The following is a 24,713-nucleotide window of genomic DNA, read 5'->3' on the forward strand; positions in this document are numbered from 1 at the left end:
CGCATAGCTACAATGGTAAATCTACTCCCTGTGCAAAATTTCAATCAAATTGGGCCAAAACTCTGGCTTTTAGGACCATATTAGTCCATATCGGGCGAAAGATATATATGGGAGATATATCTAAATCTGAACCGATTTCAATCAAATTTTGCACACTTGACTATACTACTAATTGTACTCCTAGTGCAAAATTTCAACCAAATTCGGCCAAAAATCTGGCTTCTGGGGCCATAGAAGTCCATATCGGGCGAAAGATATATATGGGAGCTATGTCTAAATCTGAACCGATTTCAATCAAATTTTGCACACTTGACTATACGACTAAGTGTTATGTTTGTACAAAATTTCAAGCAAATCGGTATAAAACTCTGGCTGCTGGGTCCATATTAGTGCATATCGGGCGAAAGATATGTATGGGAGCTATATCTAAATCTGGACCGATTTCTTCCAATAGGATTCTATTCTGACCCAAATTAGGAACATGTGCCAAATTTGAAGGCGATTGGACTTAAATTGCGACCTAGACTTTGATCACAAAAATGTGTTCACAGACAGACGGACGGACGGACAGACGGACATGGTCATATCGACTCAGGGACCCACCCTGAGCATTATTGCCAAAGACACCATGTATCTATCTCGTCTCCTTCTGGGTGTTACAAACATATGCACTAACTTATAATATCCTGTTCCACAGTGTGGCCCAGGGTATAATAAAATTTGTCAAAAATTTTGAAAAAGGTATAAAAGAAAAATTTATAGGTATAGATATAAAATTTTGACAAAATTTTCAACATAAATAAAATTTTGAGAAATTTTTCTATAGAAATTAAATTGTGAAAAATTTCCCATATAAAAAAAATTGACAAAATTTTCTATAGAAATAAAATTTTGGGAAATTATTCTATAGAAATAAAATTGTAAAAAATTTCCCATATAAATTTTGACAAAGATTTCTAAAAAAAAAACAATTTTGACAAAATTTTCTATAGAAATAAAATTTTGACAAAATTTTCTATAGAAATAAATTTTGACAAAATTTTCTATAGAAATAAAATTTTGACAAATTTTCTATAGAAATAAAATTTTGAGAAATTTTTCTATAGAAATAAAATTGTAAAAATTTCCCATATAAAAAAAATGAAAAAAATTTCTATGGAAATAAAATTATGACAAAATTTTCTATAGAAATAAAATTTTGACAAAATTTTCTATAGAAATAAAATTTTGACAAAATTTTCATATAAATAAACTTTTATTTCTAAGGAAATAAAATTTTGACAAAGATTTTTGTAAAAAAAATTTGACAAAAACAAAAAGAAATAAATTTTCTACAGAAATACAATTTTGACAACATTTTCAGTTGAAATACATTTTTGGCAACAGTTTCTATTTTAACAAATTTTCTATTTAACAAATCCTATATAAAACATTTCTTTCAAATAAAACAACCTTTTGGCATACTAACCACAAAAATTTTATCAACAACTTCAAAAAAAGATTTTTTTAAAATTTGGTTAGGTTAGGTTACACTCAAAAAAAAAACGTTTACTTGGATCCAAAGAATTTGACCATACCTTGAGGATTTTTGTATTGATACCTAGCCAAAGATGCGGCTTCTTTGAAATAAAGACATTTTTTAGCGACCTAAGTTGCTTTAAATCTAGGATCAATAAAATTAAGATAGAGATAGAGAGGGGTATATTCATAAAGCTATTCACGTACAAACAAATGAAAATCCAAATTATAACGGATACATTAACGTACAAAATGTTTTCTTAATTACAAAAAAAAACTTTAAACCAAAGATGCTAAATCCTCAAAATAAGTATTAGCCGATATTTAAAGCGCTTTTATCGTAAATTTAAAGATTCAATATTTCAGTTTATTTAAGGACGATTTCTTTAAATAAAAAATGTGGTTCTTTACTTAAAGGAAAATTGGCCTTATTTCAAAGATATACGACTTTAACCGAGGGAAGCAAATTTCCAAAATTTGTTTCCGAATTTTATTAAAAAAAAAAAAAAATTTAAGCAAAGTTTATAAACTTTTCCTTAATTAAAATTTCATGATTTTAAAGAAATTTGTCATTAATAATTTGTAAATTTCGCATCCTAAAATTAAGGTGGCGTAATCTTTAATATTACGTAAATATTTTTTTTCAGTGTAGGTGGCAGCCCGATATATCAGGCTCACTTAGACTATTCAGTCTTGTATATGCAAGGCGGGCATGATAACCATTGCACCACGGTGGCGGGTGAAGAAAATTTTACCAAAACTCTATCAACATGAGTTTTGGTAAAATTTTCTTCAAATTTTGGTAGATTATTTTTGGTACGAGTTGCAACACTCAAGCACATTCACGAAGCAAAATGTTAATTCACGAACGCTCACGCACGATATGTGTGGTAGTTATGTTATTCATTCTCACGCATATTCACGAAATAAAAAGCTGTACTCACGCACAAACTACTTCTAAAGACTAAAGCTAACGAACGATTCTCGTGACTCACGACAAATTCACGATACTCACGATATTTTCCATCCGGAAATTTGCAAAGGCAACAAAATTAACAAGTGAGTAAAGTAGAAAGTCGGGCGGGGCCGACTATATCATACCCTAAACCACCCCTACTGAATTAGTAAACATAAGCATTTGTGGGGTATCATTGGTATAGGTTTTAGAGAACATAAAGGGGGGTACATGTTTATGGGTGTCTTGTCAAATCTGAGCAGAAATGTCTAATATTATGAGCTATAGTTTATTTTGCACCAAAAGAGTTAGTATGCCACTAATATTGAGTTCATTATTAAAAAAGAGGAAATCGGTCAATTAGTTGTGGGTAATAAATCCAAATTTCTGCAAATAGGACAATAGATTTATGTAAGAGCTACATGTAAGTCTAAATACGATCAGCTAGTACATCAAAATTTGAAATTTGAATAACATAGCTTAATAAATAAGAGTATTATGGCCAAATATGACAAAATCGAGCGATGCATATATATGGGAGCTATATCTAAATCTGAACCAATTTATATAATATTTTGCAGGTATGATTGATACCACAGAAGGTCACTTTGTGTAAAATTTGAGTACGATCAGTTAGTAAATGAGGCCCCTATGGTCAAAAATAAGGTTATTAGGGGCAAATTTTTCAAAATCGGGCGATACATATATATGGGAGCTATATCTAAATTTGAACCGATTTGAATGAAATTTTGCACATACAGTTAGTGCTATAGAAGATTACATTTAGCCAACCTTGGTTACAATCGGTTGATAAATAAGGGTTTTACGGCCAAATTTGGTAAAATCGGGCGATACATATATATGGGAGCTATATCTGAATCTGAACCGATTTCGATGAAATTGCGCACATACAGTTAGAGCTATAGAAGACTACATTTAGCCAACTTTGAGTACGATCGGTCGATAAATAAGGGTTTTACGGCCAAATTTGAGCAAATCGGGCGATACATATATATGGGAGCTATATCTAACTCTGAACCGATTTCGATTATTTTTGGCACATATTGTCAGTATCATAAAAGATTAGAGTAAGCCAAGTTTGAGTAAGATCGCTTAATAAATAAGGTTTTTATACCCACCACCATAGAATGGTGACGGGGGTATAATAAGTTTGTTATTCCGTTTGTAACACATCGAAATATCGATTTCCGACTATATAAAGTATATATATTCTTGATCAGGGAGAAATTCTAAGACGATATAAGCATGTCCGTCTGTCCGTCTGTCTGTCTGTCTGTCTGTTGTAATCACGCTACAGTCTTCAATAATGAAGCAATCGTGCTGAAATTTTGCACAAGATCGTCTTTTGCCTGCAGGCAGGTCAAGTTCGAAGATGGGCTATATCGGTCCAGGTTTTGATATAGTCCCCATATAAACCGACCTCCCGATTTGGGGTCTTGGGCTTATAGAAATCATAGTTTTTATCCAATTTGCCTGAAATTTGAAATCTGGAGGTATTTTATAACCATAAAGAGGTGTGCCAAAAATGGTGAGTATCGGTTCACGTTTTGGTATAGCCCCCATATAGACCGATCTCCCGATTTTACTTCTTGGGCTTATAGAAACCGCAGTTTTTATTCAATTTACCTGAAATTGGAAATCTAGAGGTATTGTAGGACCACAAATACGTGTGCCAAAAATTGTGAGTATCGGTCCATATTTTGATATAGCCCCCATATAGACCGATCTCCCGATTTTACTTCTTGGGCTTATAGAAACCGCAGTTTTTATTCAATTTATCTGAAATTGGAAATCTAGAGGTATTGTAGGACCACAAATATGTGTGCCAAAAATTGTGAGTATCGGTCCATATTTTGGTATAGCCCCCATATAGACCGATCTCCCGATTTTAGTTCTTGGGCTTATAGAAATCGCAGTTTTTATTAAATTTACCTGAAATTGGAAATATAGAGGTATTGTAGGACCACAAATACGTGTGCCCAAAATTGTGAGTATCGGTCCATATTTTGGTATAGCCCCCATATAGACCGATCTCCCGATTTGGGGTCGTGGGCTTAGAGAAACCGTAGTTTTTATCCAATTTGTCTGAAATTGGAAATCTAGAGGGATTTTAGGACTATAAAGAGGTGTGCCGAAAATGGTGAGTATCGGTCCATATTTTGGTATAGCCCCCATATAGATCGATTTCCCAATTTTACTTCTTGGGCTTCTAGAATCCGAAGTTTTTATCCTATTTGCCTGAAATTGGAAATCTAGAGGTATTTGCGGGTCACAAAGAGGTGTGCCGAAAATGGTGAGTATCGGTCCATATTTTAGTATAGCCCCCATAAGAACGATCTCCCGATTTAACTCCTTGGGTTTCTAGAAACCGTAGTTTTTATCTGATATGCCTGAAATTGTAAATACAGTCGACTCCGCTTTAGCGCAATGCGCTTTACTGAAAAACCTCGGATAACTGAAATCGATCGCATTCCCCAGTTGTTTTTTCTGTCCATTTCATTTAAATTACTCCGCTTTAGTGAAACTCCGCTTAACTGAAAAAATCGGATTACTGAAAAGTTTTTTGTGTTCAAATGAGTTTCGTCACATTAGTATGACTTCGCTTTACTGAAAATGCCACATTCTCGCTATTGAGAGAGAGTACATTTTCTTCTCCGTATTGAGAACGCTTTATTTCAAGTGAAGATGGCACTTTCAAAACAGTTTAAATCACTCTGTAAATAAAATCAACTGAAAGGTAAAATTGTAGATGGCACACACACGGAATCAAACACCTTGTTTTTATTATTTTATGTACATAGCATTGGTCATAAGTTCGGTTAACTGAAATTGAGTGGATTTTTTTCCAGTTATACGGAGTCCGCTTTACTGAAACTTTTTCAGTTATCCGAAGTTCGCATTACTGGAAGTTTTTTTCAGTTATCCGTAGTCCGCTTTAGCAAAAACTTCGGATAACTGAAATTAAATGGCTGCATTTTCAACGTTTCAGTAAAGCGGAGTCGACTGTATTCTGGTATTTTAGGCTCACAAAAACGTGTATCGGATTAAGTTTTTATCGGCCCATTTGGTAATGCCTCCATATAGACCGACTTCACTTCTTGAGGGTGTAGAAGGCGCACTGATCATGAAAATTGCTTGAAACTCAATGTAAAATTTCCAGATTTTACTTCTACAGATTTAAGATTTCAAATCAAGACGTTATTTTATAATTTTCTTGCACACTTACAAGAGATGTTAATGATTCCTCTAAAACTCAAACAAAAATGGTTCTTATAAATCCAGAATCTGATATAGTTTTCATAGGTGAAATCTTTAAATTTATCTTCGGGAAGTGTCCTCAAGTCCTCAAGCCCTCATGAAATTTCAAAGGAAACCCTAATATTTGGTTCATGGTGGTGGGTATTTAAGATTCGGCCCGGCCGAACTTACTGCTGTATATACTTGTTATAGCCAAATTTGGGAAAATCGGGTGATACATATATATGGGAGCTATATCTAAATCTGAACCGATTTCGATAAAATGTTGCAGACTTAAAGGGTGATGAAAAATTTTACTATGTGCAAAATTTGATGACGATCGGTGAGTAAAAAAGCGCAACATGACTCCATATGTTGAAATCGGGCGATACATATATATGGGAGCTATATCTAAATTTGATCCGATTTCGTCCAAATTCAATAGCGTTCGTCATTGTGCCCAAAAAACACCCTGTACCAAATTTCATCCAAATCGGTTAGTAATTGCGACCGGAATCCTGTGAACAACAAATACATGGACAGACGGACGGACGGACGGACACCAAGCGCTAGATCGACTCAGGAGGTGATTCTGAGTCGATCGGTATATATTTTATTGGGTCTAAAATCAATATTTCTGGTAGGCACATTTTTTGGCCGATAAAACTTATTATACCCTGACCACTATGTGGTTTAGGGTATAAAAATAGAGGAGTTTGATAGCTAAATTAATTTCATACGAGTAAGAATTAAATCTTCAATTTTTCCATGGAAAATTCCTGGATTTTAGTTACCTCTCACTAACGCTCACGCACAACATATTTGTTTTAGTCCCATTCACGCACTTTCTCGATAGTTGCTTTGGATTTTGTTCACGACTCATGTGAATCACGCGTATCATGACAATTTCGTGTCACGCGAGTTACGTACCCTCACTTTCATAAGAGTACTTCCCACTCTAATGTAGCTGGCGGAAATGACAACGTCAGCATAATAATGCAAAAATATTTAAATCCAATGAACGATATAACAATGTCATCGATTCCATTGACCCATAATAACATTATATGTAAAACACAATTAGCATTTATAAGTTAGTCTTAGTTTTAAGATTGAAATCGAAAAAAAAAAATTGGGGAAAACAAACATTTTGTTTGTTTGTTTTTGTTTTAATAACAAAAATCGCGCATCCCTCTACAATAATCCATATTTTCATGAATAAAATCAGAAACTCTTAAATGTGGATATATCCCAAAGTAGACTAACATATATTGCATTTTGGAGTTCCACTTCTTCCACTTCAAAAGCGACACAGATAATTGTGCTGAGTAACTGGTTACCAAAAGCTGTTGAGGCATTACCTCTTACAATACAATATACTTGGGAGTAACAACTTGCCATTTAATGAATTTATCGGTTGCATTACACAATATTGTCTTGAATAAGAGAGAAGGAGAGCCACAGAGACAGAGATTTCAAAAAAGATCCTTGGTTTGGTGTAGAGAAGCACATTCTGTAGGAAGCTTCATGGTTAATGAATGTACCCAGCAAACAAAAAGTTCCCACAAAGGTTTGGATCACTTACTAATTTAGTTTTTCAGTGTGTAATACATCGAAATATTGGTCTCAGTCCCCATCATCCATAATATATATACAATATTATGAATGGTGGCAAAATTCTTAGTCGATACAGTGGTTTCCAGCCGACCGTCCGTCTGCTGAAATCACGCTGACTTTCGAACATGATTTGAAACTTGGCACAAAAAGTTGTTATTGATGTACGTCGGATGGTATTGCAAATGTGCCATATTGGACCACTTTTAGGAATAGCCCCCATATAAACCGCCCAGATGTGATTTCCCTCGCAGCCTCTTGGAAACGAAATTTCATCCGAACTGGTTGAAATTTACTACGTAATGCTAGTATATGCGGTTCATAATTATATACAGCCTCCATGTCAACCAACCCACCCGGAGCTTCTCGGGTGGGCTGAAGTTAAACTAATGTACCGTGATAATGCATGCAAATGGTGTTGGGGTCCAATCACCATTTAAACCGAACACCAAACACTTTTTCAGTGATGGATTATCCAAAAAAGTGCCGCAAAATAGTATGTCTATAGAAAATTTTGTCCAAATTTTATTTCTACACCCAGAAAAAAGGGCTCTAATGCCAACTGAAATTTATTTTAGTTCATGAAGATTAGTTGATTTTAGTTAAATTTTCACAATATCAGTAAATTTTTCTTATTTGAATAATTTTTTGCTAACTTTAATGACGTGAACTAAAAATAAGAAGAAAATTTGTACACAAATATAGTGCACAATTTTACTATAAAATAGTTCATATTTTCCTAAAATGGCAGAAGTTTGCTTAAATTGAGTTCATAAGTCTCTCAAATGAGTAAATTTTACTAAAATTGTACCTGCCTTGAACTTCGTACAGCGCTAAAGACCTTTTAACAATTTTTATATTCAATTTTTTTTTTCAATATATGAAATTTTCTTAAACAACAGAAAAAATTAATTATTTTTAAAAAAATTTCTTCAGTTTGACAAAAAGTATTAACTTATTTAAAACATGTTGCAATTAGAAAACTATTTTAGTTAAAATTTTCTAAAATAAACCAACATTTTCTTCCACGGTGGGTTCACTTTTTTTTGGGTGTATATTTTTTCAAAATGTTATTTCTATAGAAATGTGGTCAAAAATTGTATTTATATAGAAAATTGTGACAAAATATTATTTATATAGAAACTTTTGTCCAAATTTTTACTTCTATAAAAATTTGGCCAAACTTTTATTTCTATTGAAAATTTTATCAAAATTTATTTCTATAGAAAATTTTGTCAAAATTTTATTTCTATAGAAAATTTTTTCAACATTTTATTTCTGTAGAACATTTTGTCAAAATTGTATTTTTATTGAAAATTTTGTCAAAATTTTATTTCTATAGAAAATTTCGCCCAAATTTTATTTCTATAAAAATTTGGCCCAACTTTTATTTCTATTGAAAATTTTGTCAAAATTGTATTTCTATAGAAAATTTTGTCAAAATTGTACTTCTATAGAAAATTTTGTTATAATTTTATTTCTATAGAAAATTTTGTTAAAATTTTATTTATATAGAAAATTTTACAAAATTTTATTTCTATAGAAAATTTTGTCAAAATTGTATTTCTATGGAAAATTTTGTCAAAATTTTATGTCCATAGAAAATTTTGTCAAAATTTTACTTCTATAGAAAATGTTGTCGAAATTTTATTTCTATAGAACATTTTGTCAAAATTTTTATTTCTATAGAAAATTTTGTCAAAATATTATTTATATAGAACATATTGTCCAAATTTTATTTCTGTAGAAAAATTTAAAAAAAAAAATATTTTTATAGAAAATTTTGTCAAAATTTTATTTCTATAGAAAATGTTGTCAAAATTTTACTTCGATAAAAAATGTTGTAAAAATTGTATTTCTATAGAAAATTGAAGTACCTCTTAGTTGGAGTTAGTCTTTTTCCTATAAAAATTAGGCCAAACTTTTAGTTCGATTGAAAATTTTGTCAAAATTTTATTTCTATTGAAAATTTTGTCAAAATTGTATTTCTATAGAAAATTTTGTCAAAATTGTACTTCTTTAGAAAATTTTGTCATAATTTTATTTCTACAGAAAATTTTGTCAAAATTTTATTTGTATAGAAAATTTTACAAAATATTATTTCTGTAGAAAATTTTGTCAAAATTGTATTTTTATAGAAAATTTTGTCAAAACTGTATTTTTATAGAAAATTTTGTAACAATTTTATTTCTATAGAAAATTTTGTCAAAATTTTATTTCTATAGAAAATTTTGTCAAAATTTTATTTCTATAGAAAATTTTGTCAAAATTTTATTTCTATAGAAAATTTTGTCAAAATTTTATTTCTATAGAAAATTTCGCCCAAATTTTATTTCTATAAAAATTTGGCCCAACTTTTATTTCTATTGAAAATTTTGTCAAAATTGTATTTCTATAGAAAATTTTGTCAAAATTTTATTTCTATTGAAAATTTTGTCAAAATTGTATTTCTATAGAAAATTTTGTCAAAATTTTATTTCTATAGTAAATTTTGTCAAAATTTTACTTCGATAGAAAATGTAAAAATTTTATTTTATAGTAAATTGAAATACCTCTTAGTTGGAGAGAAATAGTTTGAAAAATCTCAATAATTCTACCAAACAGTAAAAATTATACTATTTTTGGTAAAATTCTACCAACTGTGGCAGCCGTGGTCGGAAATCGATATTCCGATGCGTTACAATTGGAATGGCAAATCACCTATGGTGGTAGGTTTAAAGATATGATTATAAATCATATCGATAAGCTAACTCTTTATATATAAGTTAACGGTCATGATTGTTTTTTTTTTGTGGTCATATAACAGCAATAAAAAAGTAATAAATAAATTTAAAAAAAAAGTAATTTGTCAGAAGTGGGATTTGAACCCACGCCCTCAGAGAGGACCAGAACGCTCATACACTAACAATTCTGCTGGAACAGAACAAGTTATTACACTTGAGTCTGGCGCCTTAGACCGCTCGGCCATCCTGACATGTTGCGTTATGCGTTAGCCAATGCTTGTTTTTATATGGACGTTGTGTGTGTGTGTGTGCATGTGTGAACAACGTCATAGTTTGGGTATTCGTCTTCAATCAACATAACGAATCTATTTATAGACTTAAACAAATGAATGAGTGCTTACCAAACGAATGAGCAATAGAATTGAGTGATTTGAAATGTTGTCGTCATAGCGGCAAGCGGGTAGCAGTGGGCAACATATCAAACATAATTTGCGTTGATACCAGTGCACAGTGGTATAAAATAAATAAATGGGCTATTGACATGTTAATAAAATGAGAATGTAAATAAAATGCAGTTCTACTACACACAAAGAAATTTTTTTCTGGTTCAATCACGAAATTAATTGATCCAATTAATTTTTTAATTGAAACGTCTTCAATCACAGAAATGATAGTATCAATTAAAAAATTAATTGAAGATCAATTAAAAAATTAATTGATCCAATTAAAACATTAATTGATACTATTAATTTTTGTGATTGATTTTTGTTTCAATTAAAAAATTTGTTGATTCAATTAAATTTTTAATTGAATATTTTTTAAAACTCAATTAAAATTTTAATTGGAAAAATTTTCGTGAAATTTTTTTCTGTGTATGCAGTTCTACCCAAGATGCTTCACATTAATAACGAAACATTATGAATAACAATAATCAGAAGACATTAGTCCAAAATTCGGTCTGTAAAATTAATCAACTTTTCCGTTCAATAGTAATTATATAATTTATTTATAATATATAATCATCATATATAGTAAATAATGGATATAAGAAAGTCGAAAAAATCCACATTTTATTCTTATATGCGTTGTTTTTCTTAAAGAAAATTATTGTTTATAAGAAAGAGTTTCTGTTAAGCATACATATAGATATAAGAAATTTCTTTCTTATAGGAATATATTTTATAAAAATTCGGGTTTGCAAACAAAAAAAAAATATATAATTCTCGTTTTATATTTTTATTGAAAAAAATACGAAAATTTAATAATAATATAAAATTCAATCTCCCTAGAATAAATTAAACAAGTACATACAGCAGTAAGTTCGGCCGGGCCCAATCTTAAATACCCACCACCATGAAATTTGCTCTCCAAGAGGCTCCGAAAGCCAAATGTGGGGATCGGTTTATATGGGGGTTTACATAATTATGGACCGATATGTACCAATTTTGGCATGGTTCTTAGAGACCACGTACTTACATCACGTACCAAATTTCAACCGGATCGAATGAAATTTGCTTCTCTTAGAGGCTCCGCAAGCCAAATCAAGGGATCGGTTTATATGGGGGCTATATATAATTATGGACAGATGTGGACCAATTTTTGCATGGTTGTTATAGACCACGTACTTACCTACTTATAGGACAGATGTGGACCAATTTTTGCATGGTTGTTATAGACCACGTACTTACATCAGGTACCAAATTAAAACCGGATCGGATGAAATTTGCTCCTCCAAGAGGTTCCGGAGGTCAAATCTGGGGATTGGTTTATATGGGGGCTCTATATAATTATGGACCGATATGGATACATTTTTGCATGTTTGCAAGATACCAAATACTAGCGCCACGTACCACATTTCAACCGGATCGGATGAAATTTGGTTCTCTATGAGGCTCCACAAGGCAAATTTGGGGGTCGGTTTATATGGGCGCTATACGTAAAAGTGGTCTGATATGGCCCATTTCAACAGACGGACGGACGGACATGGCTGGATTGACTCAAAATCAGAGATGGCCTGTACTCGTATCAAATTTTTTTAGGTTTGCAATTGTCGCAAAGTTGTAAACGTCACATACATATACGTTGTAAATGTAGAAAAAGTAATAAAAGTCGTAAACTCACAATACCTCAGTCGCGTCAGATAGGTGAATTCGATGATATCTAAGATGATGATATGTGCGAAGAAGTTACAATTCTCAAGAATGTTCACAATTTTCGGTTTTAGTCCCCACATTTTCCCTATTGCCTTTTGCTCGAGACTTTTCTCGCCCTTCAATATTAAGCTTAAAGTTCAGCCTACAGTCCATTATACGATGGCAGTTCGGAAACTTCTTAACATATTCTCTTTCATTGATAGGCTAAGAAGTTTCCGAACCGCCCTCATAACTCACTTATAACTCAAAACAAGCTTAAATCAAACTTTAAGCACTTGAATTGCACAAATAAGCGCACTTTGTACTTAATATGAGTATAACTTAGTATTTGCGTACTTAAAATTTTAAGTGCGGATTCAGGCTAGAAATAAGAATTTGAAACTTGATTTTAGAAGTCTACTTTTCTTTGGATGTATGGAAATGGGCTTAACCATGGGAAACCTTTCACAAATTTCTACAGAAACTTACAGCGAAGCATAAGTGAACTGCTGTTTAGAGAGAATTTTATAAAAACACTTTTTTGACTTATTCGAGCCAATTTCCATAGTAATTTCAAATTGTCAAAATTCTATCTAGTTATTCGCAGATGCAACAAAAGCTTGGATAGACATTATGGACAACGCACACCCAGATTAGTTTGAAGTTGTAAATGAGAGTTGCAAAACTACCCAGCAAAAAAAGAGCTTCCAAAAAAGTAGTTTGGATCCCCAATCTGTGATCCGGAAGTAGTGCAAACTTGGATCATCTCCAATGAATTTTACATGGGCTTGTCATAGGACGGAAGTTGTGCCCTGGAAGTTAATTTGAATGAAGAAATTTAAAAAGCGAAACAAAATGTTTTTAACCAATTTCACTTTTTTTTCATCCATATGTTTTATTAACACTATTATTTTTCTATTATCTAATTTTTACAATTTCAAAAACTTTTTCGCTCCGACCAGGGATTGAACCTGGGTTTGCTGGTACCATAACAGAATGCCTTAGCACACTCAGTCACAAACGCCATTAAACGTAAAGCGTCGAAAGATCAATTCAAATGTTTGTGATATGATCGTAATACGACACCAAGGAATAATCGCTTCTCGAGATGTTCTTTATTAGTATGAACGAAAAAATAAGAAACGCAGGTTCAAATCTCACCAGCGGCAATTTTTTTATCAAATATTTTTCTAAAAAAATATGTTTTTATGTTATGCATCGTTTTTATTTTTTATTTTCGGCATATATTTTCGTATAAATATATTTTTTCCATTAAAAATCAACAAAAAATTGAAAATTCTCGTAATTTGCAAAACCTTCTCAAAAGAACTTCCATGGAAGCGAAAAAGTCAAACGGCACAGGTTCAAATCCCAGCAGGGATGAATTTTTTTTTATTATTATTATTTTACTTTTTATTAATTTTCTGTTTTTATTTTATTTTTTTACTAGTTTTCTATTTTTTTGTAAACTTTAATTGTTCAAAATTTGCACTTAAAATAGCTTGATTGCGTTTTTTCTAACACTTGTCCACAAGGACTGCATTGGAAGTAGAAAAAAAATCATTGGGGGATCCCAAGATGCGCTTTAGAAAAAATGTTTGTGCACTTGTCCAAAAGGACTGCATCAGAAGTGGAAAACAATTATTGGGGGATCTCACCATGCACTTTAGAAGAAATGTTTGTGGACTTGTCCAAAAGGACTGCATCGGAAGTTGAAAAAACTCGATGGGGGATTCTGGGATGGGCTTTAAAAGAAATGTTTGTGGAACAACTTCCAATTTTTTTTTGGTGGGTAGTTAAGTTCCAATAAATATAATAGATTTTTTTGCATCCCTTTTATCGGGAAACTAAATATGTTCATATTTTTATACCCACCACCATAGAATGGTGGTGGTATATAAAGTATATATATTCTTGATCAGGGAGAAATTCTAAGACGATATAAGCATGTCCGTCTGTCTGTCTGTTGTAATCACGCTACAGCCTTCAATAATTGAGCTATTCGTTGACACAGTTTCGTTTTTTGTTTGCAGGCGGTACAAGTTCGAAAATGGCCTATATCGGTCCAAGTTTTGATATAGTCCCCATATAAACCGACTTCCCGATTTGGGGTCTTGGGCTTATAAAAACCGTAGTTTTCATCCAATTTGCCTCAAATTGGAAATCTAGAGGTACTTGACGACCATAAAAAGGGGTGCCGGAAATGGTCCGTATCGGTCCATGTTTTGGTATAGCCCACATATAGACCGATCTTCCGATTTTGCTTCTTGGGCTTCTTGAAACTGTATTTACAAACCGGTTTACCTGAAATTGGAAATCTAGAGGTATTTTGGGACCATAAAGAGGTGTGTCGAAAATGGACCATATCGGTCCATGTTTTGGTATAACCCCCATATAGACCGATCTCCCGATTTTACTTCTTGGGCTTCTAGAAACTGTATTTACTATCAAATTTGCCTGGAATTGGAAATCTAAAGGTACTTGACGACCATAAAAAGGTGTACCGGAAATGGTCCGTATCGGTCCATGTTTTGGTATAGCCCCCATATAGACCGATCTCCCGATTTTGTTTCTTGGGCGTCTAGAAACTGTATTTACTATCCAATTTGCCTGGAATTGGAAATCTAGAGGTACTTGACAACCAGAAAAAGGTGTGCCGGAAATGGTCCGTATCGGTCCATGTTTTGTAATAGCCCCCATATAGACCTTTCTCCCGATTTTGTTTGTTGGGCATCTAGAAACTGTATTTACTATCCGATATGCCTGAAATTGAAAATCTGGAGATATTTTTGGACCGTAAAGACGTGTGTCGAAAATGTGGTGTATCGGTCCATGTTTTTGTATAGCCGCCATATAGACCGATCTCCCGATTTTATTTCTTGGTCTTCTATAAACGTCATTTATTACCCGATTTGCTTGAGATTGAAAATCTAGAGGTATTTTGGGACCACAAATAGGTGGGCCGAAATTGAGGCGTATCGGTCCATTTGTTGGTATAACCCCCATATAGACCGATCTCCCGATTTTACTTCTTGGGCGTCTAGAAACTGGATTTATTATCCAATTTGCCTGAAATTGGAAATTTAGAGGTACTTGACGACCATAAAAAGGTGTGCCGGAAATCGTCCGTATCGGTCCATGTTTTGGTATAGCTCCCATATAGACTGATCTCCCGATTTTGCTTCTTGGGCGTCTATAAACTGTATTTACTATCAGATTTGCCTGAAATTGAAAATCTAGAGGTATTTTAAGATGACAAATAGGTGTGTCGCAAATTGTGCCTACAGGTCCATGTTTTGGTATAACCCCCATATAGACCGATCTCCCGACTTTATTTCTCCGTAGTTTTTATCCAATTTGCCGGAAATTAGAAATCTAGAAGTATCTTAGAGCCATAAAGAGGTGTGTCGAAAATGGTCCGTATCGATCCATGTTTTGGTATAGCCCCTATATAGACTGATCGCCAGATTTTACTTCTTGGACTTCTAGAATTCGTAGTTTTCACCCAATTTGTCTGAAATTGGAATTTTAGTGGTATTTGAGGAACATTAAGGGGTGGTGAGTATTGGTCCATGTTTTAGTAGCGCCCATATAGTCCTAACTCCCGAATTTATTTGTAGGACTTCTGGAATCCGGCTGACCACAAATAGATCAGCAGAATATGGTGTGTGTTGACCCATGTATTATAGCCTCCACATAGAGCGATCTCCAGATTTAACTCCTTGGGCTTCCAGAAACCGTAGTTTTTATCCGATTTGCACAAACATGTAAATATACTGGTATTTTACACCCTCAAAAATCTGTATCTCATTTATTTTTACCGGTCAATTTGGTAAGGCATCGATATAAACCGATTTAACTTCTTGAGGGAACACCCAAAGAAAAAATATTTTTCTCTGGAATGAAATTTTAGACAAACGAAATTCCCCTTTCGTATAAAGTATTTTCGTTTAGAGCGAATTATACCGAATTTTTGATAAGCTATTCAACGATTGTCTCTAAAATTTGTGTCATTAAAAAAACTTTGCTTGTCTAAAAATTCGTACCTCAAAAAAGAAAACACTTCTTTCAGGGTGCAGCAGGCGCACTGATCATGGTTAGGTTAGGTTAGGTGGCAGCCCGATGTATCAGGCTCACTTAGACTATTCAGCCCATTGTGATACCACATTGGTGAACTTCTATCTTATCACTGAGTGCTGCCCGTTTCCATGTTAAGCTCAATGACAAGGGACCTCCTTTTTATAGTCGAGTCCGAACGGCGTTCCACATTGCAGTGAAACCACTTAGAGAAGCTTTGAAACCCTCAGAAATGTCACCAGCATTACTGAGATGGGATAATCCTCCGCTGAAAAACTTTTTGGTGTTCGGTCGAAGCAGGAATCGAACCCACGACCTTGTGTATGCAAGGCGGCGGGCATGCTAATCATTGCACCACGGTGGCGCACTGATCATGAAAATTGCTTGAAACTGAAAGTAAAATTTCCAGATTTTACTCCTCGTATTCATTTAAATAATAGCGGGAAAAATCTACAGATTTAAGATTAAGAAAACCCAAAGCCACTCAAAAAATTCCATAGTAAATGGTGTAGTTATCGGCGGCACGCAGTCATTGTGGCTGTTCGTTGTTGTTTACAGTTGACGTAAAAAACAGACGTGATATGCAACATGATAAGTGACTCGATGACTACAGACAAGCCAAGAAGTGAGTGAGTGAACTGTGAGGCTGTGCGTGTTTTATTTAGTTTTCGATCTATTTTTTCGCTGTCACTTTTTTTTAGTTTTTGTGTGAAATTAATAGTTTGTCATTATGAGTATGTTTTGCTATGTTGCTGACGACTGACGTTATTGTGTTACTATTTGCAGAATGTTGGCAATTAGTTTTGCTGTAGGTTGCCGCTACAGAAACCGTCTCAAACTTTTATGGCCGAGTTGTAGTTGTTCGTTCGTTCGTTTGATGTTGTTGCTGCTGTTTTATATTTCAGACAATTAACAGTTCTAAATTGTGTACGAGTCTGCTGTTTGTAATTACATTACAGCCAACTTGTACGATATTCGAACACACACACCGAACGTGAGTGATTATGATGAGGGACAAAAAAAAGCAGTGGCATATTTTTTTCTAGGGGGGTTACATTTTGTATGGTGCCTATGCGAATTCGTTATTATGGTGGGAATAATACTAATCATTGTCCATAAAAACAACTCAATATCCAGTGTAATTAAGTAATTAAGAAAATATATAACTAATAAAACATTTTGTGATCTAAATTGCTTGAGTTGTCTTCGGAAATGAAGATAATAATGGGCTCAGTGCCGAATTACCTATATTTTTAGAATAGTTGTGAAGATTTTCAAACTTAATACATATAAAAATCTTTAGCAGTTCGTTTTATTATTTTATTGAGACATAAAATAAATAAATAAACAAATACAAAACAAGTTAGTAAAGTCTAAAGTGGGGCGGGGCGGGGCCGACTATATTATACCTCACCGCTGTGTAAACCAACATTTTTGATACCATCTCAACTCCTGCAAATTTGTTGGGAGCTACGTTGTGCCATTTTTGCCTTAATCGGAAGAATATATGGCGCTTTATCTAAATCGGAACTGATATGACACTTTATGTAAATCGGAACGACACAGTTAGATAGAATGTTAAATCTTTTTTCTGTGTAAACTAAAATCAATTGCAGTAAAATTCAACGGAATTCGGGTAAAATATGAAATTGTCGACCATATTTCCCAAATCAGATGTATATATGGGAGCTATATCCAAATCTAACAGGTTGGCTGATAAGTCCCCGGTCTAACAAAGAAAAACACATTTTTTTGTCAAAATTCGTTTTCATTATTCAACATAGTTCCCTTCAAGAGCGATACAACGGTTATAACGACCTTCCAATTTTTTGATACCATTTTGGTAGTACTCCTTCGGTTTTGCCCCAAAATAAGCCTCAGTTTTGGCGATCACCTCTTCATTGCAGCCAAAGTTTTTCCCTGCGAGCATCCTTTTGAGGTCTGAGAACAAGAAAAAGTCGCTGGGGGCCAGATCTGGAGAATACGGTGGGTGGTGATGCAATTCGAAGCCCAATTCATGAACTTTTGCCATCGTTCTCAATGACTTGTGGCACGGTGCGTTGTCTTGGTGGAACAACACTTTTTTCTTCTTCATTTGTTGATGGTTTTTCCCTTCTCAAGATAATCGATAAAAATTATTCCATGCGCATCCCAAAAAACAGAGGCCATTACTTTGCCAGCGGACTTTTGAGTCTTTCCACGCTTCGGAGACGGTTCACTGGTCGCTGTCCACTCAGCCGACTGTCGGTTGGACTCAGGAGTGTAGTGATGGAGCCATGTTTCATACATTGTCACATATCGACGGAAAAACTCGGGTGTATTACGAGTTAACAGCTGCAAACACCGCTCAGAATCATCAACACGTTGTTGTTTTTGGTCAAATGTGAGCTCGCGCGGCACCCATTTTGCACAGAGCTTCCGCATATCCAAATATTGATGAATTATATAACCAACACGTTCCTTTGATATCTTTAAGGCCTCTGCTATCTCGATCAACTTCATTTTACGGTCATTCAAAATCATTTTGTGGATTTTTTTGATGTTTTCGTCGGTAACCACCTCATTCGGGCGTCCACTGCGTTCACCGTCATCCGTGCTTATTTCACCACGCTTGAATTTTGCATACCAATCAATTATTGTTGATTTCCCTGGAACAGAGTCCAGAAACTCATTATCAAGCCAAGTTTTTGCTTCCACCGTATTTTTCCCCTTCAGAAAACAGCATTTTATCAAAACACGAAATTCCTTTTTTTTCATTTTTTTCACAATAACAAAAGTTGCTTCACAAAAGACGCTTTATCTCACAAACTAATTGACTTATAGACGTCAAATTTTGACACGAATCATTTGAAGGTTGGTACTATAATACTAGCGACGCCATCTATGTGTCAGATCGGGGACTTATCAGCCAACCTGTTATAGTTAATTTGCTCCTACTGAGTTTGTATAAAACTAATATTGAGTCCATCACTAAACAAGAGGAAATCGCTCAATTATTATTATGTAAGAGCTACATGTAAGTCTAAATACGATCGGATAATACTTAAAACTTTGAAAGTTGAGTAGCAAAGGTTAATAAATAAGGTTTGGTTGATATTACAGGAGACCTTGTGCTGAATTTGTGAAAGATCGGTTAATAAATGAGGCCACTAGGTCAAAAATTAGGTTAGTAGGGACAAATTGTTCAATATCGGGCGCTGTATGTACATATATGGGAGCTAAATCCAAAACTCAACCGATTTGAATGATATTTTGCACAGAAAGTTACTGTGTGCTAAATATGAGTAAGATCGGTTAATAAATAAGGCTATTAAGACCAAATTTTAGAAAATCTGGCGATACATATATATGAGATTTATAGCTAAATGTAGACCGATTTCGATGATTTTTTGCAGATCATATAAAATTAGAGGGACGAGTCTGAAATCACGAGCACGATTAAAATCGAGAGCGTTATTAACCTCTTAACATCCTAGGTGTCACTAAAATTGCAAATGAATTTACCTTCTAAGCGTTTTATGTTGGAGAGCGGGATTATTTTCGTGAGCGTAATTCGTTACACTCACGAATATATTGTTTTCGTGACTCACGCTCACGCACGACATATTGGTTTGTTAATCACGCTCACGCACACTCACACCGTTGACATGAGCGTGGCTCACGACTCACGCGTGAGTCACGAAAATTTTCGTGAGTCACGTGCACACCTCTAATTCTGAGTCGGTCTAAAATCAATATTTCTGGTAGGCACATTTTTTGGCAGATCAAAGTTATTATACCTTGACCACTATGTGGTTTAGGGTATAAAAAATAAAATTTCGACAACATTTTTTATAGAATTAAAATTTTGTCAAAAATTTTTATAGAATTAAAATTTTGTAAAAATTTTCTATAGAATTACAATTTTGTCAAAATTTTCTGTAGAAATAAAATTTTGTCAAAATTTTCTATAAAATTAAAATTTTGTCAAAACTTCCTACAGAATTAAAATTGTTACAAAATTTTCTATAGAAATAAAATTTTGATAAAATTTTCTATACAAATAAAATTTTGACAAAATTTTTTATATAGAAATAAAGTTTTGACAAAATTTTCTATACTAATACCTTTTTTACAAAAATGCTTCAAATTAAAATTTTTTAAATCTGGTAGATTTTGGTAAATTTTTCTTAAAAATTTGACCACTATGTGGTCAGGGTAAAATTGTTACAAAAATTTCTATAGAAATGAAATTTCGACAAAATTTTTTACAGACTTAAAATTTTTTCAAAATTTTCTATAGAATTACAATTTTGTCAAAATTGTCTACAGAATTAACATTTAGACAAAATTTTCTATAGAAATAAAATTTTGAAAAAATTTTCTATGGAAATAAAATTTTGTCAAAACTTCCTATAGAATTAACATTTTGACAAAATTTTGTACAGAAATAAAAATAGGTGTCACTAAAATTGCTAATGAATTTAACTTCTAAGCGTTTTATGTTGGAGAGCGGGATTATTTTCGTGAGCGTAATTCGTTACACTCACGAATATATTGTTTTCGTAACTCACGCTCACGCACGACATATTGGTTTGTTAATCACGCACACTCACACCGTTGACATGAGCGTGACTCACGACTCACGCGTGAGTCACGAAAATTTTCGTGAGTCACGTCAATTTCGTGTCACGTGCACATCTCTAATTCTGAGTCGGTCTAAAATCAATATTTCTGGTAGGCACATTTTTTGGCAGATCAAAGTTATTATACCTTGACCACTATGTGGTTTAGGGTATAAAAAATAAAATTTCGACAACATTTTTTATAGAATTAAAATTTTGTCAAAAATTTTTATAGAATTAAAATTTTGTCAAAATTTTCTATAGAATTACAATTTTGTCAAAATTTTCTGTAGAAATAAAATTTTGTCAAAATTTTCTATAAAATTAAAATTTTGTCAAAACTTCCTACAGAATTAAAATTGTTACAAAATTTTCTATAGAAATAAAATTTTGATAAAATTTTCTATACAAATAAAATTTTGACAAAATTTTTTATATAGAAATAAAGTTTTGACAAAATTTTCTATACTAATACATTTTTTACAAAAATGCTTCAAATTAAAATTTTTTAAATCTGGTAGATTTTGGTAAATTTTTCTTAAAAATTTGACCACTATGTGGTCAGGGTAAAATTGTTACAAAAATTTCTATAGAAATGAAATTTCGACAAAATTTTTTACAGACTTAAAATTTTTTCAAAATTTTCTATAGAATTACAATTTTGTCAAAATTGTCTACAGAATTAACATTTAGACAAAATTTTCTATAGAAATAAAATTTTGAAAAATTTTTCTATGGAAATAAAATTTTGTCAAAACTTCCTATAGAATTAACATTTTGACAAAATTTTGTACAGAAATAAAAATAGGTGTCACTAAAATTGCTAATGAATTTAACTTCTAAGCGTTTTATGTTGGAGAGCGGGATTATTTTCGTGAGCGTAATTCGTTACACTCACGAATATATTGTTTTCGTAACTCACGCTCACGCACGACATATTGGTTTGTTAATCACGCACACTCACACCGTTGACATGAGCGTGACTCACGACTCACGCGTGAGTCACGAAAATTTTCGTGAGTCACGTCAATTTCGTGTCACGTGCACATCTCTAATTCTGAGTCGGTCTAAAATCAATATTTCTGGTAGGCACATTTTTTGGCAGATCAAAGTTATTATACCTTGACCACTATGTGGTTTAGGGTATAAAAAATAAAATTTCGACATTTTTTATAGAATTAAAATTTTGTCAAAAATTTTTATAGAATTAAAATTTTGTCCAAATTTTCTATAGAATTAAAATTTTGTCAAAATTTTCTGTAGAAATAAAATTTTGTCAAAATTTTCTATAAAATTAAAATTTTGTCAAAACTTCCTACAGAATTAAAATTTTTACAAAATTTTCTATAGAAATAAAATTTTGATAAAAATTTCTATTAAAATAAAATTTTTACAAAATTTTCTATACAAATAAAATTTTGACAAAATTTTTTATATAGAAATAAAGTTTTGACAAAATTTTCTATACTAATACATTTTTTACAAAAATGCTTCAAATTAAAATTTGTTAAATCTGGTAGATTTTGGTAATTTTTTCTTAAAAATTTGACCACTATATGGTCAGGGTAAAATTGTTACAAAAATTTCTATAGAAATAAATTTCGACAAAATTTTTTACAGAATTAAAATTTTTTCAAAATTTTATATATAATTACAATTTTGTCAAAATTGTCTACAGAATTAAAATTTAGACAAAATTTTCTATAGAAATAAAATTTTGACAAAATTTTCTATTGAATTAAAATTTTGTCAAAACTTCCTATAGAATTAATATTTTGACAAAATTTTGTACAGAAATAAAATTTTGACAAAATTTTCTATAGAAATAAAACTTTGACCAAATATTCTATAGATATAAAATTTTGATAAAATTTTCTATAGAAATAAAATTTTGACCAAATTTTCAATAGAAATAAAATTTTAAACAAATATTCTATAGAAATAAAATTTTGTCAAAATTTTATTTCTATAGAAAATTTTATATAGAAATAAATTTTAGACAGAATTGTCTATATAAATAAGATTTTGAAAAAAAAAAATTTTCCATAGAAGTAAAATGTTGACAAAATTTTCTACAGAAATAAAATTTTGACAAAATTTTATATAGAAAAAATTTTAGACAGAATTGTCTATATAAATAAGATTTTGAAAAAAAAAAAATTTTTTCTATAGAAGTAAAAAGTTGACAAAATTTTCTATAGAAATAAAATTTTGAGAAAATTTTCTATAGAAATAAAATTGTGGGAGCTATATCTAAATTTGATCCGATTTCTTCCAAATTCAATAGCGTCCTTGTGCCCAAAACATAGCCTGTACCAAATTTCATCAAAATTGGTTAATAATTGCGACGGGAATCCTGTGAACAACAAATGCACGGACAGACGGACACCAAGCGACTCAGGAGATAATTCTGAGTCGATCGGTATATATTTTTTGGGGTCTAAAATTCATTTTTCTGATAGGCAAATTTTTTGACAGATCAAAGTTATTATACTCTGACCACTATGTGGTTTAGGGTATAAAAAATAAAATTGTTGCAAAAATTTCTAGAGAAATTAAATTTTCTATAGAATTAAAATGTTGACTATATTTTCTATAGAAATAAACTTTTGTCAAAATTTTCTATAGAAGTAAAATTTTGTCAAAACTTTCTACACAATTAACATTTTGACAAAATTTTCTATAGAAATAAAATATTGCCAAAATTTTCTATAGAAATACAATTTTGACAAAATTTTCTATAGAAATAAAATTTTGACAAAAGTTTCTATAGAAATAAAATTTTGACCAAATATTCAATAGAATTAAAATTTTGTCAAAATTTCCTACAGAATTAACATTTTGACAAAATTTTCTATAGATATAAAATTTTGACAACTGTAACAGCCGGACAGAAATAAAATTTTGACAACTGTAACAGCCGGACGGAGGTACCGATGGGAGTTAGCCCACTCGATTTAAACATAAAGAAAACAGCACTTGACACTTAAGAGCTTTGACACGCTGGAGAGTACTGCCTGCAGGCATACTGAAATTCTTGCCGCACATTATAGAGAGACGGACCACATGGCCACGGAACACGTTTATCATCACAAGCCGACACATAAGTATACCAAGTAGGGAGGAGTGGGAAGACAGAAGGCCTATTCTCACCATGTGTTTCGGAACATGTATACGGACGAATCAAAGATTGAAGAATTGACGGGCCGCGGCATTTATTGCAGTGAACTGGGAATACGGGAGTCTTACACGCTAGATAGTGATTGCAGTAGTTTTCAGGCTGAGATTTTTGCGATCACAAAGGCTGCTGAGTCGCTGTTGATGAGGCTGTTATTCAGAAGCGATATCAGCTTCTTCATCGACAGTCAAGCAGCTATATAGTAGTCTTATGTAGTGCTGAAATCAGGTTTAAGATAATCAGCCGCTGTGGTAGAGAACTCAAGGATCTCACTAAACAATATAACTCTGTGCTGGATAACTGGGTACTGTGGCATGATAGGGAATGAGGAGGCGGTTGTGCTGGCTAAGGAGGGCGCTCGTGGAACGAATAATGTCCTAGCGGACGTTTTTCCTCCACTATCTTCTTATCTTTACAGGATGAAAGTCAAATATGATGAACTATGGCGAAGACGCTGGGTCTCTTCGGATGGTTGCCAGCCAACGAAGTTGATGTGGGACTAAAAGAACCGAAGGAACTGCGAAATTTTAATGTCGATGAACAGAGATGAATTGCGGCCTTTGATTGGCATCATAACAGGACATAAAACACTTGGGAAACACATGGTGAGAATAGGCCTTCACGATGATGACATCTGTAGATGATGTCTGGACC

The 24,713-nt window shown here is 32.5% G+C and overlaps 1 protein-coding gene and 1 non-coding gene across 2 annotated transcripts in view; both read right to left on the reverse strand.

Moving 5' to 3' along the window:
• The window catches only part of rk (G-protein coupled receptor rickets), a 151,602-nt gene that overhangs the window by 114,961 nt on the left and 11,928 nt on the right, over window positions 1–24,713 (reverse strand). The window lies entirely within an intron of this gene.
• TRNAL-CAA (transfer RNA leucine (anticodon CAA)) lies at window positions 10,192–10,319 on the reverse strand. The gene is made up of 2 exons: window positions 10,282–10,319; window positions 10,192–10,236 (listed from the first exon to the last, which is right to left on the reverse strand). It is a non-coding gene; the product is annotated as a tRNA-Leu (tRNA).

This window comes from Haematobia irritans, chromosome 2 (genome assembly GCF_050003625.1).
Source record: "Haematobia irritans isolate KBUSLIRL chromosome 2, ASM5000362v1, whole genome shotgun sequence".
Taxonomy (NCBI): domain Eukaryota; kingdom Metazoa; phylum Arthropoda; class Insecta; order Diptera; family Muscidae; genus Haematobia; species Haematobia irritans.